The sequence below is a fragment of the Oryctolagus cuniculus genome, chromosome 12 (genome assembly GCF_964237555.1).
Source record: "Oryctolagus cuniculus chromosome 12, mOryCun1.1, whole genome shotgun sequence".
NCBI lineage: Eukaryota > Metazoa > Chordata > Mammalia > Lagomorpha > Leporidae > Oryctolagus > Oryctolagus cuniculus.
In genome coordinates this window covers 116,810,300-116,825,737 of record NC_091443.1, presented here as the reverse complement: position 1 = coordinate 116,825,737, position 15,438 = coordinate 116,810,300, and the positions used below count along the sequence as shown (strand labels likewise).

Sequence of the window (15,438 nt, the reverse complement as noted above, 5' to 3'; positions counted from 1 at the left end):
AAAGAAAAAGTGTATCTTACAGTCCATATGAGAAGTCCATGATCATGAGGCCCCATCAGGAGAGGGCCATATTCCTGTAACTTAACATGGCAGAAGTCATTACATGGTGAGAGAGAGTGTAAGAGATAAAACTTATCACCTCAAGGTCCTTTCAAAATTGCTGTCAATCTATTCCTGAGGGTTGAAACTATTGTCTTGGGGACTTTTTTTTTTTTTTAAGATTTTGTTTATTTGAGAGGTAGAGCTACAGACAGAGGGAGAGACAGAGAGAAGGGTCTTCCATTTGATGGTTCACTCCTCAAATGGTGACAATGGCTGGAGCTTGCCCAATCTGAACCTAGGAGCTAGGAGTTTCCTCCAGGTCTCTCACATTAATGTAGGGGTCAAAGCACTTGGGTCATTCTCCACTGCTTTCACAAGTGGCAGAGAGCTGGATTGGAAGAGGATCAGCCAGGACGTGAACTGGTAACCATATGGGATGCTGGCACCACAGGCAGAGGCTCAGCCCACAGTGCCACAGCACCAGTCCCAGATATTAGGTTTTCAATGCATCATCTGGGATGATACATGTTAAAGTCAGACCTTTTTTAAAATTATATTACATTTTTATTACTATTCCAATTTATTAGGCCTACAAGTAGAACTTTTTATTGTAGTTATTCTATTTTACAGCTATTGAAATTAAATGTCAGTTTTTTTTTTAATTTAAGGTAAACAGATTTCATGTATTTCATATATACAGATTTAGGAACATAGTGATACTTCCCACCCTATCCTCTCTCCCACCCACACATCCCCTCTCATCCTTTCTCTCTAATTCCCTGTCTGATTTTTTCCTTAAAGATCCATTCATTTTTTTTTTGAAAGGCAAAGTTACAAAGACAAAGGAAGGAAGAGACAGAGAGAGATCTTTCATCCACTGGTTTACTCCCCACATGGCTGCGATGGATGCAGATGGGCTGGTCCAAAGCCAGGAGCCAGGAGCTTCTTCCAAGTTTCCCATGTGGTTGCAGGGGCCCAAGCCCCTGAGTGATCTGATATTTTCTGGACACATTAGCAGGGAGCTGGATTGGAAGTGGAGCCTCTGGGACTGAAACTGGGCACAGTTCTCCATACTACACCACAGTGCCAGTCCTACTTCTCTTACTTTCTACACTGATCTACTTTCAGTGGACTCCAGCCCTACTTCTCTTACTTTCTACACTGATCTACTTTCAGTGGACTTTTTACTCTTAAGATTCACCCTATACTAAGTAAAGAGTACAGCACTGTTGTTCAGCAGTAGAGACAAGGGCTGTAAACAATCATAAACTCTCAAAATGTCAATTGCACTCCTATACATTCCATTTTTTGCTGCTCTATTAGTTACCACAGATCAAGGAGAACATAAGGTGTTTGTCTTTTTGGGATTGGCTTATTTCACTAAATTTAATGGTTTTCAATTGGATTCATTTTGTTGCAAAACAAAGGATTTTGTTATGTTTTATAGCTGAGTAGTTATTTATTTTATATATATATATATATATATATATATATATATATACACACAATGTTTTTATCCAGTCATCAGTTGATAAAAGTCTAGTGGAATCCATATCTTAGCTATTGTTAACTGAGCTACAATGAACATGAGGATACAGATAGCTCTTTCATATGCCTATTTCTTTTTTTTTAATATTTAATTAATTTATTTGAAATACAGAGTTACAGAGAGAGGTAGAGATAGAGAGAGAGGTCTTCCATCTGCTGGTTCACTCCCCAGATGACTGCAATGGCCAGAGCTGCACTGATCTGAAGCCAGGAGCCAGGTGCTTCTGCCACATCTCCCATGTGGTGCAGGGGCCCAAGGACTTGGGCCATCTTCCACTGCTATCTCAGGCCATAGCAGAGAGCTGGATTGGAAGAGGAGCAGGCAAGACTAGAACTGGTGCTCATATGGGATGCCGGCACTTCAGGCCAGGGCATTAACCTACTGCACCACAGTGCTGGCCCCTCATGTGCTTATTTCATTTCACTTAGATTAATTCCCAGGATTGAGATTGCTGAGTCATATACTATATCTACTTTCAAGTTTCTGAGGTGTCTCCATACGTCTTCCACAACAGCTGTGCTAGTTTATTTTCCCACCAATAGTGGATTAAGATGCCTTTTCCCCACATCCTGGCCAGCATGTGTTGATTGTTGATTTCTGTTTGAGAGCCACTCTGACAGGGGTGAGGTCAAACCTCATTGTGATTGTGATTTGTACTTCCCTGGTGACTAGTGATATTGAGCATTTTTCACTTGCCTGTGGTTTTTAAAATTTTCTCTTTTGATAAGAGCCTGTAGAGCAGCTCACATTGGTTGCCCAGAGAACCAGCTATATCCTGTGCCTTCTTATGCAGTCACAGGGTTTCCACAGTCTCAGCACACAGGGCTCCCATTGTCAATGGGTGCAGAGGATTTGATCCACCTTGCTAGACTGTCTCATTCACAGAGAGGCAGAGACATTCCAAGAGCCTTGACAGTTTGAGCATTGGAGCCTGTGACATGTTGAGAGATTGGGGGGACCTCAGTAATATGTGAGTGCACAGACTCTAGTCAATTTGCCAGCCAGACTCAAAGTCAGTGGGAAACATGGAGTTTTCCTTCTGTTAGAATCTAGATCACACACATGCACAATAGCCACCAACCAAATGCTTCCTTCTCCCCATCAGTTGCAAGTTGCATGCATTCAAGCTGCTGCCACTGGTACTGGTAGTAGATGGCATCTTGTCTCAGCCAGGTACTGGGCACGTGCACAAGAGCTTCTGCATCTTCTGTTTCTGTCCAAAATGGTGCCCACCTTCTCTCAACTGGTTATTGGGCATCATTGCTTAGTGAATGTAGTGAGAGAAACATGCCCCCCTAGTTTTTTACTGGGTCAGTGGGTACACTTTCCCCTCAGAGCTCCAGGCCAGACTCATGTTAACATCTCCCTCTGTCTACATCACCAGTGGTATGGGTTGCTGCAGTCTGATCTCACCTCACTCTCCAAAGCTGGTGCTTTCTCCTCCTCTTGGCTGCTGGCATCATGTTGTGTCTGTGTTCATGTTGCATGTCTGCATCTTCCACACTGATCCATGGTGTTTCTCTCCTGTAGAATTTCCACTGCAGTTTTTTCTAACTCTTCCCCAATAATGTACTTCCAACATTTTTTGAAACTAGTTACCACTAGTATATGCCCTTCCCTATTCCACCTTCTTTGAATCCTCCAACATGCATGCTTTTTATGGAATTTTAGCTACATAAAATCTGGAGATACTCTATTGAAAAATGCTAACATGGCATCCCCAGGGTATCCCTGTATTAAGAGGAACATAGCTAATATCATTGAATTATTGTCCATTGTTCAGTTGTTAGTGACACATGATCTTTCTTTGCAATTCTGTAATTAATTTGGGTAATAATTCTTAAAATTATATTATCTTTACTTGTTGCTGTTGATTTCTCAACAATGTTGCAGTGGATTCATTTCTGAGAGGAGCAGCATGGTGGGGGCAAGAGGTGCGGAGTCACCACATAGACCCCAGGAGTCAGGTGAAAGCAGGCTTGAGGCGAGCAGCCCACAAACTTGTTTATTACAGTTGGAATAACATCTTATATAGCCAAGACCAGCCAATCTGGTCAAGGGGTAACCTATGCCCCAACCAATCACAGCCTGTTGCCAGGCAGGCTCCATTGCCAAGTGGGTTTCAAAGCCATTCCTGAGTAACTGACACTCGCTTGCCAGTGGCCACCTTGGCATGGCCTTCTCATTCCACCACATTTACTAACTTACATTTTTTACAAAATCAGTAGCAAATGAATGTCTTCATGAAACTAAGTTGTGTTTAATCTTTGCTAATTAATAAATTGTGTATGCCCTTTCAAGAATTCTTTCCAGCCTGTAATCATGGGTAAAACACTATTCTTGCATAGGGAGGTTTATTGTTTTTGTTCTTCCAGCTTATATATCTGTTATTCTGTATACATTTCTATCATAATCTAGTTTTGCACAGTGAAATGTAGGTACAATCCTGACCAGTTCTCTCACTACTGTTGTTCCCCCTCTTCGCGGAGGAATGACACTAGACCCTGCGCTGTTCTTTTGTCTGCTCAGCCCTTCCCGGGTTTGCTGCTGGTTCTTCCCGGGTGGGCTGCCATCCTTCCACCTCCGTGGAAGGGCGGCTCCCCCTGCCACTTTCCCCACTTCCGCGGGGGAGTGGCACACCACCGGCCGGCTCTCTCGGGGGCTGCTCAGATGTTTCTCAGGTGTTCCTGGTGCATGTTGTCTCTCCTCCTTTATAGTCCTCTTCCACCAATCCCAACTCTGCTACCCACATGTGGAGCACGCTGCTCTCCTCCAATCAGGAGCAGCTCCTGCAGCTTGTCAAGTTGGTGAGAGGCAGCTGTGTAGAAGCTGTTTCCTCCTCTCCCAGCGCCATATTGTGGGAGAGCAGATGCATAGAATAAGTCTTAATTCCAGTAACTTAGTCTAGTCCGAGTTGCTCCCCACAACTACCACCTTCTTTCACTTTCTCTTCCAGATATAGTTCTATTGACTTCTACATGTCTACATGTTTCTAAGACCAGAGAAATTAATATATCTCAGTAACTTGCTACTTCATCATTTCTCAGCTCATTTTACATTGTGCTTTAGGACCTTTATGAAAATTTGTTACTTAAAATGGAACGGCAAACACAACATTCATCATTAGAGAATGCACATGAACAAGATAAAGTTGGCACGGTTATAAGAAAATAGAGCCATGTAAGCTGAGAGCAAATTAATATCTTGTCTTTCTCCCACCCATGTACTAACCAGGCCTGACCCAACTTAGTTTCCAAGATCAGATGAGATTGGGAGTGGGAGGTTCAGGGTTGTATGGCTTTAGATAGTCTCTTGTCTTTCTGATGCTATAGCAAAAAGATATATTTGTTACATTTCAATTTAAAAATTAATTTAAAAATTAAGAGGAAATTTGCTAAATACCTATGAGATGTATTCTGAAACAGAACCTTTATGAGTCATAAAGATGATGTTGTGCATAGTGTTTTAGTTCAAGGCTGGAAATAAACACTCAATATGCTGCAGAGCCAAGAATTACCTAGTGTTAAAATATAAACAGGGGCCAGCACCATGTCTTAGTTGGTTAATCCTCCACCTGCGGTGCCAGTATCCCATATGGGCACTGGAACCCATATGGGTTCTAGTCCTGGTTTCTCTTCTTCCAGTCCGGCTTTCTGCTGTGGCCCAGGAAGGCAGTGGAGGATGGCCCAAGTGCTTGGGCCCCTGCACCTGCATGGGAGACCAGGAGGAAGCACGTGGCTCCTGGCTTCAGATCAGCACAGTGCCATCCGTAGCTGCCATTTGGGGGGTGAAACAACAGAAGGAAGACCTCTCTCTCTTTCTCTCACTGTCTAACTCTACCTGTCAAATTAAAAAAAAGCATAAACAGGTTATTTAGCTTATTTTGGAATTGCTAAAACAGTATGATCTTTGATAGCCTTTTGGAGCCTGTACTTATATATAGATAAGACCAGGAGTATGTGGAGGACAAAATCTATTGTGTGGCCTTAAATAATTGTCCATGCATTTTTCTCAGTCTATTAATGTAGGTTGCACAGACACTTTTTAATGTTATATTTTCAGGCAAATCATTCTACTATACATTTGAATTTTAACCTACTCAAATTAGTCTTAATTGAAACCCTGAAACACCAGTAACATAAATTATAGTCAGAGCCAAAGGCTATTCTCTAATCATTGCATTAATTGAATCTTTTGTCATGTCTAAAAAATAGTTTTATCTTCAAGAGAAAGGGAGCTAGGAAGAATGAGACATATAGGTAGAGAGAACACTTTTTTGCATTAATTCATTCCTCAACACCCACAGCAGCCAGACCTGGGCCAAGACTGAATACAAGAGCCAGAAATGTAGTCCCAGTCTCTCAGAGGTAATGATAGAAGCCTAATTAATTGATTCTGGAAGTCACATCCAGGCACTCTAAAGTAGAACTAGGGTATCTTAATAGGCATCATAGGCCGGTGCTGTGGCTCACTAGGCTAATCCTCAGCCTGCGGTGCCAGTACTGTGGGTTCTAGTCCTGGTTGGTGTGCTGGTTCTGTCCCGGTTGCTCTTCTTCCAGTCCAGCTCTCTGCTGTGGCCCAGGAAGGCAGTGGAGGATGCCCAAGTGCTTGGGCCCCTGCACCTGCATGGGAGACCAGGAGGAAGCACCTGGCTCCTGGCTTCAGATTGGTGCAGCACAATGGCAGTAGTGGCCATTTGGGGGTGAACCAATGGGAGGAAGACCTTTCTCTCTGTCTCTCTCTCACTGTCTGTCTGTCAAAAAAAAAATTGGCATCATAACCACTACACTAAATGCATAACGCCCATTTAAATGTTTTTCTTTGGCATATTTGAAAGTACTATATATGATTTTCCCCTGGTAATTCCTCTCTGTTTCTATCAGAACTCCACTGATGGTTTCTTGTATTTTCCTCCTGAAACCATCTGCATTCTCCTTAACATTACCCATCTAGGTATTCCCCCATTGATCCCAATCTCTGATTCTGCTTGACTGATTTTGCCATCTGTAATCAGACACTTCTCTTTCCAGTCTGAACGTCTTCCATGACCTTTAGACTATAGTTCCTTCTCCATCTTGAATGCTTCTTTGTAGCTGTTCAAATAATACCTCACACTTGATTCTCAAATGAAACCTGCAGCTTTCATTCTTTTTTATTTGTATATGGTATTAGTACAAGCCAGCCATGACTTAAATCAACATAATGGGATTTTTGTTGGACTCCTCATTTTCTATCAGGTCTAATTTCAGATCTTTCTTTGTCTTTAAATTTGTAATCTCATTTTTCATTGCTTGATTTTATTTTTACACTAGGTGGACAGAAAGCAATCCTCCTTAATAAAGTTGACAATTAGCTTCACTCAGAACATTTTAGCAATGCACGTTAAAAAAATTCATCTTACAAATTGTTCTGCAATCCAAATATACAACAACTTGAAAAGCGATGTTTAGAAAACAAAATCCAATGTAAAAAGACAGATTAAAGGCTATGGAGATGTACCTGGACTCAAATTGAGTTTTGCCCAAAAATTGCTGTATGTTGTCATCTTGCTTACGCCTGGTCCCCATGACAGTCTGGTTTGTCCTTTCTCTGAACTTCAATTCTTCCCGTTCCTTCATGGATCTGAAGACTCTCGTTTCCTCCTTGAAGGACTTTGCATCACTGTCTTCTGCTGAGAGTTGGGACAATGTTGGATTGCTGGTGGAACAAGCCCACCACAAACTATAAATACACTCTTCCTGACCAATGACTTGACTGAGCAGGTGATGGGGGAGGCTCTGCATAAGAAGGCAGATCTCATCTTTTCCTACCTTCCACCTATTTTCCTACACATAAAGTGTATTACCTGGACATCCTGAAAGGGGCGCCTGGTGTTCCGGGCTTTGGAGAACAGAGTTGGCATCTACTCTCTTCACACAGCCTATGATGCTGCACCCCAGGGATTGAAAAAGTGGTTTTCCAAAGGACTTGGAGCCTGCACATCCAGGCATATATATCCTTCCAAAGCTCATGGCTTTCCTATAGAGGGAACCACTGAGTACAATTCAACATTAACCATACCCAAGATATGGACAAAGTTGTGTCTGCAGTGAGAGAAGTTGAAGGTGTTCCTGTCACTTCTTTTTCTGCTAGGATTGGTGAGGAGAAAAATAAGGATCCGCCTGAATTGTACTGAGAAGCCTTTGATGCAGGTGGTGGCTCAGCTCTCTCAAAACAGATAACTTTACCAGAGATCTGAAATTCTGTCACTGCAGAGAAGCCTTTGCTCTACATACTGGAATGGGTCGATCATGCACCCTGGATGAATCTGTTGCCTTGGCAACCATGATTGAGCGAATCAAAAGACACCTCAAACTAACTCATATTCAATTAGCTCTTGGGGTAGGAGGGACCTTAGCATCATGAGTCAAAGCTGTGGCCCTGTGTGCTGGTTCTGGGAGCAGTGTCCTGCAGGGTGTGGAAGCAGACCTGTACCTCAGGGGTGGGATGTCCCATAATGATGGTCTGGATGCTACTTCCCAAGGAATAAATGCCATCCTCTGTGAACACAGTAACACTGAATGAGGCTTTCTTTCTGACCTTTGTGATATTCTGGGTACCCGCTTGGAGAATTAGATTAATATTATCTTGTCAGAGACAGACAGGGCTCTTCTTTGTGTGGTATAAGGCATACAGAAACATCAAGATGATACAACCTACAGATTGCATCTCCACTCATGTGGATATGTAACATGAGTCAGTGGAGTTTATATATCTTTCTGGAAGAGTATCTTAAGATGGATGAGGATGCTTCAAAAAGTTCATGGAAATGTTTATTTTGAGAAAACTACATAGATTAAAAAAATTCACAAAATACACAACTTTTAGCTCCATTTTCTGCAAACCTTTCTTAACTGCCCTTATATTATCTTTTCTAGTTTATCTGGTTCAACAAATGTTATAGTTCATAAGGAAATAACTGAACTACCATAATGAAGAGCAAATACTAAGAAAGATCAACTAAAGATTCTTGGGAAGTAACCAAGTAATTCTCTCCTTAGTTTAGTTATAGTTGGGATATGTTAACCTAGATATCTCTGCCATTGGTTAGTTTTAAAATGTCCTTTAAAAACTTGGAATTGAACACCTATTTTTAGGCAGTAGCCAGTTTGGGATGATATGGTCTGTCCCTGTGTCCATGTTCGGTAGGTCCACCTAAATTCCAGTGTTTCACCTCAGTTTCAGAATCAGCATGAGATGTATTAGGAGGAAGTTGTTTTTAATATGATTGCTATTCAGATTACTATGTCTTTATTGCTTTTTATTTTATAAAAATAAACCAAATTATAACATTAGTCCAAGCCCTAATCCTTACCCTGGCCCTAGCCCTAGCCTTAGTCCTTGCCCTAACCCTAAACCTAATCCTACATCTAAACCCATTCTGAAGCCTAATACTAGGTCTATCGCTAGACAAAGCATTAACCCTAAATTTGGCCCTCATCTTAACCATAACCTTACCTTAACTCTATACTTAGCCAAAATCCTAATTGTATCCCAACATGGTGCTTTACCCCAATCTAAACTCTAACACTAGCACTAATCCTTTCCCTAACTTTAGCCTTAATAACACAAGCATTAACCTTAATCCTAATCTGAGCCCCAACTCTAACCCTAACAGTAATACCAAAATTTAAACCTAACTCTGCCTTAACCCTAACACTAACCCTGGCCTAAAACCTATCCATAGTCCTAACTTTAACTATCACACTAGCTCTAACCATAGTCCTAACTCTGGCTCTAACTCTAAAATTTACCATAGAACTAAATCTAACCTTAATCTTAAACTAATTTTAAATCTCACCCCAACACTAATCCTATCTTTCTGCTTAGGCCTAACCCTAAAACAAACTAGCATTCAGTGTGAACTTGACCATAGACCTGATGCTAACTTCAATGCTATATCTAACACCAGCCTTAAACTAACCATCATGCTAACACAAAGACTAAGCCTCATCCTAGTGATGATGACCCTAACTTCAACTATAACTGTATATTATATATAACCACAGCTCTCTCTATATATTATAGATATATAACCATATTTATAACAATAAATATTTATAACCATATATATAAAATATATTATATATTATATTATATATATAAAATGTATATAAAACCACAGCTCTAACTTTATCCCTAGCCCTACACCTAAATTTATCCCTAATCCTAGCTCTATCTCTAGGCCTAACAATAGCCTTAACCCTATCTATAACTCTAATCACAAATCGAATCCTAAATATAACCCTAGTCCTGGACCTAATCCTTATTCTCACCCAAAAGCTAAACATAACTCTTTGTGTAGCCCTAACCCTAAGCCTAGCCCTAACCATAACCCTAACCATGGCTTTTAATCTAACCCTAGACCTAAGCCTAAACTTAACAGAACCCTAATCCTACAACTAGCCCCAACTCTTGCCATAAGCCTAATACTAACACCACCAACACTAAACATAAACCTAGCTCTAAATCTTACCCTAACCCCAACCCTAACAATAGCCTTAATAATAGCACTCAATCTAAACCTTAACACCAATCCTAGCTCTCATCCTAGTCCTAATACTAACCCTAACACTCACTCATCCTATACCTAGCCCTACACTTAACCTCTAACCCTAAATGGCAGAATTTGCATTCACATGAGCTGTCAGGGTTTATATACACTTGAGTAACTGAAATGGTCAGAGAAACAGAAAGTGAGCCCAAGCCCATTTGTGTTTGAATGGTGCCATCATTAGTCACCAATTCTGAAAACACCACATTTTCAAGCAAATTGTTGTTAAACTTCAAGGTGTCACTGTGGTGATACATATGGGAAGGCTTGTGGCTTAGGATGAGAAAAAACTGCAACTTGGCAAAAACATTTCAGAAAGCCTCAGTCAGATATTGAAGTCTAATAGAGGCTTTATGAGTAACTGCCATGGATTGGTCCTCCAGTCCTAGTGTAAACTTTGTAACAGGAGGAAAACAGACAAAATGCTGAAAATGTATCATTTGAAACATATTAAGTGGAAAAATCCAATATAGAAGGCAGATCAAATGAATTTTATTGTCTACAAATAAGAAAATGAGCTGAATGCCAACAGTGGCTGTGCTCTATGATGAAAGATAATATCTGAGTAGTACTTGTGAAAATAAACTGCACCCTCTCAGGGAGGCCTGGAAAAGTGATGCTCACAGTCAAGCATGTAGATGTAATGGCTACAACACTCCACAGAAAAAGAAAACCTTGGATTTGATCCCAAGTCCAGCTCTAGACAACTCTTCAAACCACAAAAGAGAAAACACATTTTGCATTTTTCCCCATCAGAGTAGCAGCAAAATATGCAGTCATGGGAGCAGGGAGGAAGGGGAGGACTGAGAAACAGTGCGCAAACCTAAATCGGTTTGTGATTTAATGGTGCTGTGACTTTGCATGTGTTCTCAAAACTGCCCATTTTTTTTTTTTTTTTGACAGGCAGAGTGGACAGTGAGAGAGAGAGACAGAGAGAGAAAGGTCTTCCTTTTTGCCGTTGGTTCACCCTCCAATGGCCGCCGCTGCAGCCGGCGCACCGCGCTGATCCTGGCAGGAGCCAGGAGCCAGGTGCTTTTTCCTGGTCTCCCATGGGGTGCAGGGCCCAAGCACCTGGGCCATCCTCCACTGCACTCCCTGGCCATAGCAGAGAGCTGGCCTGGAAGAGGGGCAACCGGGACAGAATCCGGCGCCCCAACCGGGACTAGAACCCGGTGTGCCGGCGCCGCAAGGTGGAGGATTAGCCTATTGAGCCACGGCGCCGGCTAAAACTGCCCATTTTAAAACAACTTTATCTTTGTATCTTCTTGTGGTGCATTGGCTTTGGGAAGTGGGTTGGCATGGGGACACAGGAAGTCACCTGGACCATTGGTCACCTTGTGGGCTGCCTTAGATGCTGGAAATGAAGGCACCAAGTTCAGCAATGGGGTCCAGCTCTGAGAGTAGACCCAAGGACTCTGGGGCTGGCCAAGGTATCTCAGCTTCCCAGCAGGTCCTGGAGGCTGGGGGTGCCTCATCTTGCCAGGCTCTGCCAGATTTCCCCAGGTGCCAAAGTCTATGCTGCAGGACAGGGTGCTGATGCCTCCCTGCCCCCACTCTTGGCCTGCTCCCACCATTTGCCTCATAGCAAGCAGCCCTGGTTTCTTGAATGGATTCGCTATTGTGTACATGGCAGCTTAATTTTCTGACTTTGTGTTGACTCTGAAACCAGATGCTATGGAATTATAGAGATTTACTGTATTTACCCAGAGTAACTGAAATGCTGTTTGTAAAAATTCACCTGAGTATTTATTTTAAATACATAATTCAAGGTTTAGATGGTTTCATTTTTAGATGCTTAATTTTGGTAGCAAGCACAATATTTTGACAAAAATATTTGTAGGAATTTCTTTCCACCATAAATTCATATAATATAAAATGTGTGTTGTGACTGATGTTATCATTTGTTTGCTGCTGATACTGTAAGTTCATGGAAACTGAGGAACTCAATAGCAAAACCTGCCCAATTCAGTAAGAGGTGGAGCTCACTTGTGCTTTTCATTCCTTTTCAACAGATGTCTCCCAGATTAGTTTCCATTACAGGAAAGATTCCTTTTTTGCAACATTTTATGTTTCCAGGTAGGAATTGGGAATGCTGCTTTCATTTTATAACCACAATGCTCTTCACAAGTGCCAGTAATGGGAGGAATGAATAATTGCTGAGATCCCTTGCCATGCCAGCTCAGCAAAGTAGAATAAACAGGAAATCAGATGTCATTAAGGAATTTTTTTCCCAAATGTACAAGGTTTTATATATATATATGTAATATATTTTATCATATTTATACGATTTTATGTTATTAAATATTCATTATATTAATATGTAATATTTATTTTATTATATACATATATAATAAAAGAACAAGCACTTGCCAAAAACAAATACAGTGCCAATCTTAAATGATTTGGAGTGCTAGTTTGTTGTGTTTTGTATCTCAGCATATTGATTATATTCTTTTGTATGCATCAAATATTACATAAGAATGTAAAATGGTCTTTATAAAAGAGAAGTAAATATAAGAAAAGTAAATATTACTAATATGCAGCAGTACATATTTATTATTTGCAAATGGTTCAAAGCTTACAAGGCCCATTATTAATAGGATAACAACACATGTGAACTATGAGTTAGCAACATAGAGTGTAAAGGAAGTTACATATTTATATTAAAATACACAAGCAAATGCATACCAGTCTCTCTCAAGTGCTCAGCATACACTGCTTCAGAAGCAGGAGGCATGAAGCTGTAGCAGTTTGAATATACACAACATACTGAAATCTCTCAAGCATAAAAACTGTGCCTAATTTGCCATAATAGTTTCTTTCTTCAAGTTTTGGATCTGAACTCAAGCAAAGAAAATAATGAACACCAATGATTTTCATATTATGAAAATATAAACAGCCAGCGCCGTGGCTCACTAGGCTAATCCTCCGCCTTGCAGCGCCGGCACACCAGGTTCTAGTCCCTGTCGGGGCGCCGGATTCTGTCCCGGTTGCCCCTCTTCCAGGCCAGCTCTCTGCTGTGGCCAGGGAAGGCGGTGGAAGATGGCCCAAGTGCTTGGGCCCTGCACCCCATGGGAGACCAGGAGAAGCACCTGGCTCCTGGCTTCGGATCAGCGCGGTGCACTGGCCGCAGTGCGCCGGCCACAGCGGCCATTGGAGGGTGAACCAACGGCAAAAGGAAGACCTTTCTCTCTGTCTCTCTCTCTCACTGTCCACTCTACCTGTCAAAAAAAAAAAAAAAAAAGAAAAGAAAAAGAAAAAAGAAAATATAAACAGGTTAACAGTTGCAAAAATCTTGAAAAATATGGAGTTTATGAGAATGAAAAATGCATTTCATAAAAAAGGCCATAGCGGATCTATTTCATTGTGGCTTTACTTTTTTTTTTTTTTAATTTAAGATCTCTCTCTTTTTCTTCTCCCTCCCTCTTTGTAACTCTGCCTTTCAATTAAATAAGTAAACCAATCTTTAAAAAAGATGGACAGATATGGCTGCACATACCCAAAGGAATAGATACACAAAGGGAGAACGTTAGATACATGCAGTCTCCAAGTGCAGGATTTGACTGATACAGAACAATCCGTGGTAGGATGACAGCTGCACTGCAGTTATTTTCAGATAAGTGGCAACACTCATTTCCACAATCCAACTTGTGAAAGTTAGGATTTAGCATTCTCTTTTCCCACTCAAGGATTACCTGAGCCACATGTACTGAAAAGGAACTAAGAGGGAGGATCTTCAAGCACATGTAGTCATCATTCAATTTCAAATATAGCCAGAGCTTTAAATGCTAAGGTTAGTCTGAATGATATCAGGCCCTTTTAGCTTCTTAGGGAATACACACTATATCTTTATTTTTTAAAGAAAACTTTTATTTAATAAATATAAATTTCATAGGTACAACTTTTGGAATATAGCAATTCTTCCCCCCATACCCACCCTCCCAACCCCAGGTCGTCCCACCTCCTACTGCCTCTCCCATCCCATTCATCATTAAGATTAATTTTTAATTATCTTTATATACAGAAGATCAACTCTATGCTAAGTAAAGATTTTAACAGTTTGCACCCACACAGACACACAAAGTATAAAGTACTGTTTGAAGACAAGTTTTACTATTAATTCTCATAGTACAATTCATTAAGGACAGAGGTTCTACATGTGGAGCAAGTGCACAGTGACTCCTGTTGTTAATTTAATAATAGACACTCCTATATATGATGTCAGTGATCACCTGAGGCTCTTGTCATGAGCTGGCAAGGCAATGGAAGCCTTTTGAGTCCACAAACTCCATCAGTATTTAGACAGGGCCATAAGCAAAGTGGAAGTTCTCTCCTCCCTTAAGAGAAAAGTACATCCTTCTTTGATGGCCTCTTCTTTCTACTGGGATCTCACTCACAGAGATCCTTCATGTAGATCATTTTTTTTGCCACAGTGTCTTAGCTTTCCATGCCTGAAATGCTCTCACTGGGTTTTCAGCAGCTCTATATTTTTAAAAATTATAGTTCTCAGTGGATTAATGCCCTGGCCTGAAGTGCTGGCATCCCATATGGGTGCCAATTCAGGTCTCAGCTGCTCCGCTTCCAATCCAGCTCTCTGCTGTGGCCTGGGAAAGCAGTAGAAGATGGCCCAAGTCCTTGGGCCCCCACACCTATTGGGAGACCAGAGGAAGCTCCTGGCTCCTGGCTTCAGATCGGCACAGCTCCAGCTGCAGCAGCCATCTGGGGAGTGAACCACTGGATGGAAGACCTTTCTCTCTGTTTCTCCTTCTCACTGTCTGTAACTCTCTCAAATACATAAAATCTTAAAAAAAAAAAAGAATTATAATTCTCTATACAAAGCTGCAAGTAAAACTAGAACAAGCCTGTGACAACATCTGAGAACTTGTGTACTATGAGGTTCCTGAGTTTAAGGGATTTAAATAAACAGATGTGGTTGGATTCCAGTGATTCTTTATTTACAAAAAGAGATGTAATTGGCCTACAGGAACTACTAATGTGGTGAATCTTCCTTTTCAGAATATCTTGCATGCATGTTATTACCCATTTTACGGATACCATTGTGTGCCACACCACATTTTTCAAGTGGAAATTCAAATAAAACTTTCAAATCTTTAATTATAAAATAAGGTTTCTTTCTGCTTTTTTCTTTTATTTTTTAAGTAATTCAAAATTTAAATATGATTAAGAAATTTTATATTTGACTAGGGTAGAATTACCAAGTCTTTAAGATTTTCAAACATTTTATGGTATCTAC

The 15,438-nt window shown here is 40.9% G+C and overlaps 1 pseudogene; it reads left to right on the top strand.

The window, feature by feature from the left end:
- The first annotated feature begins 1,735 nt into the window (after positions 1 to 1,735).
- Positions 1,736 to 9,673, top strand: LOC100338461 (NIF3-like protein 1; annotated as a pseudogene).
- Positions 9,674 to 15,438: the final 5,765 nt, after the last annotated feature.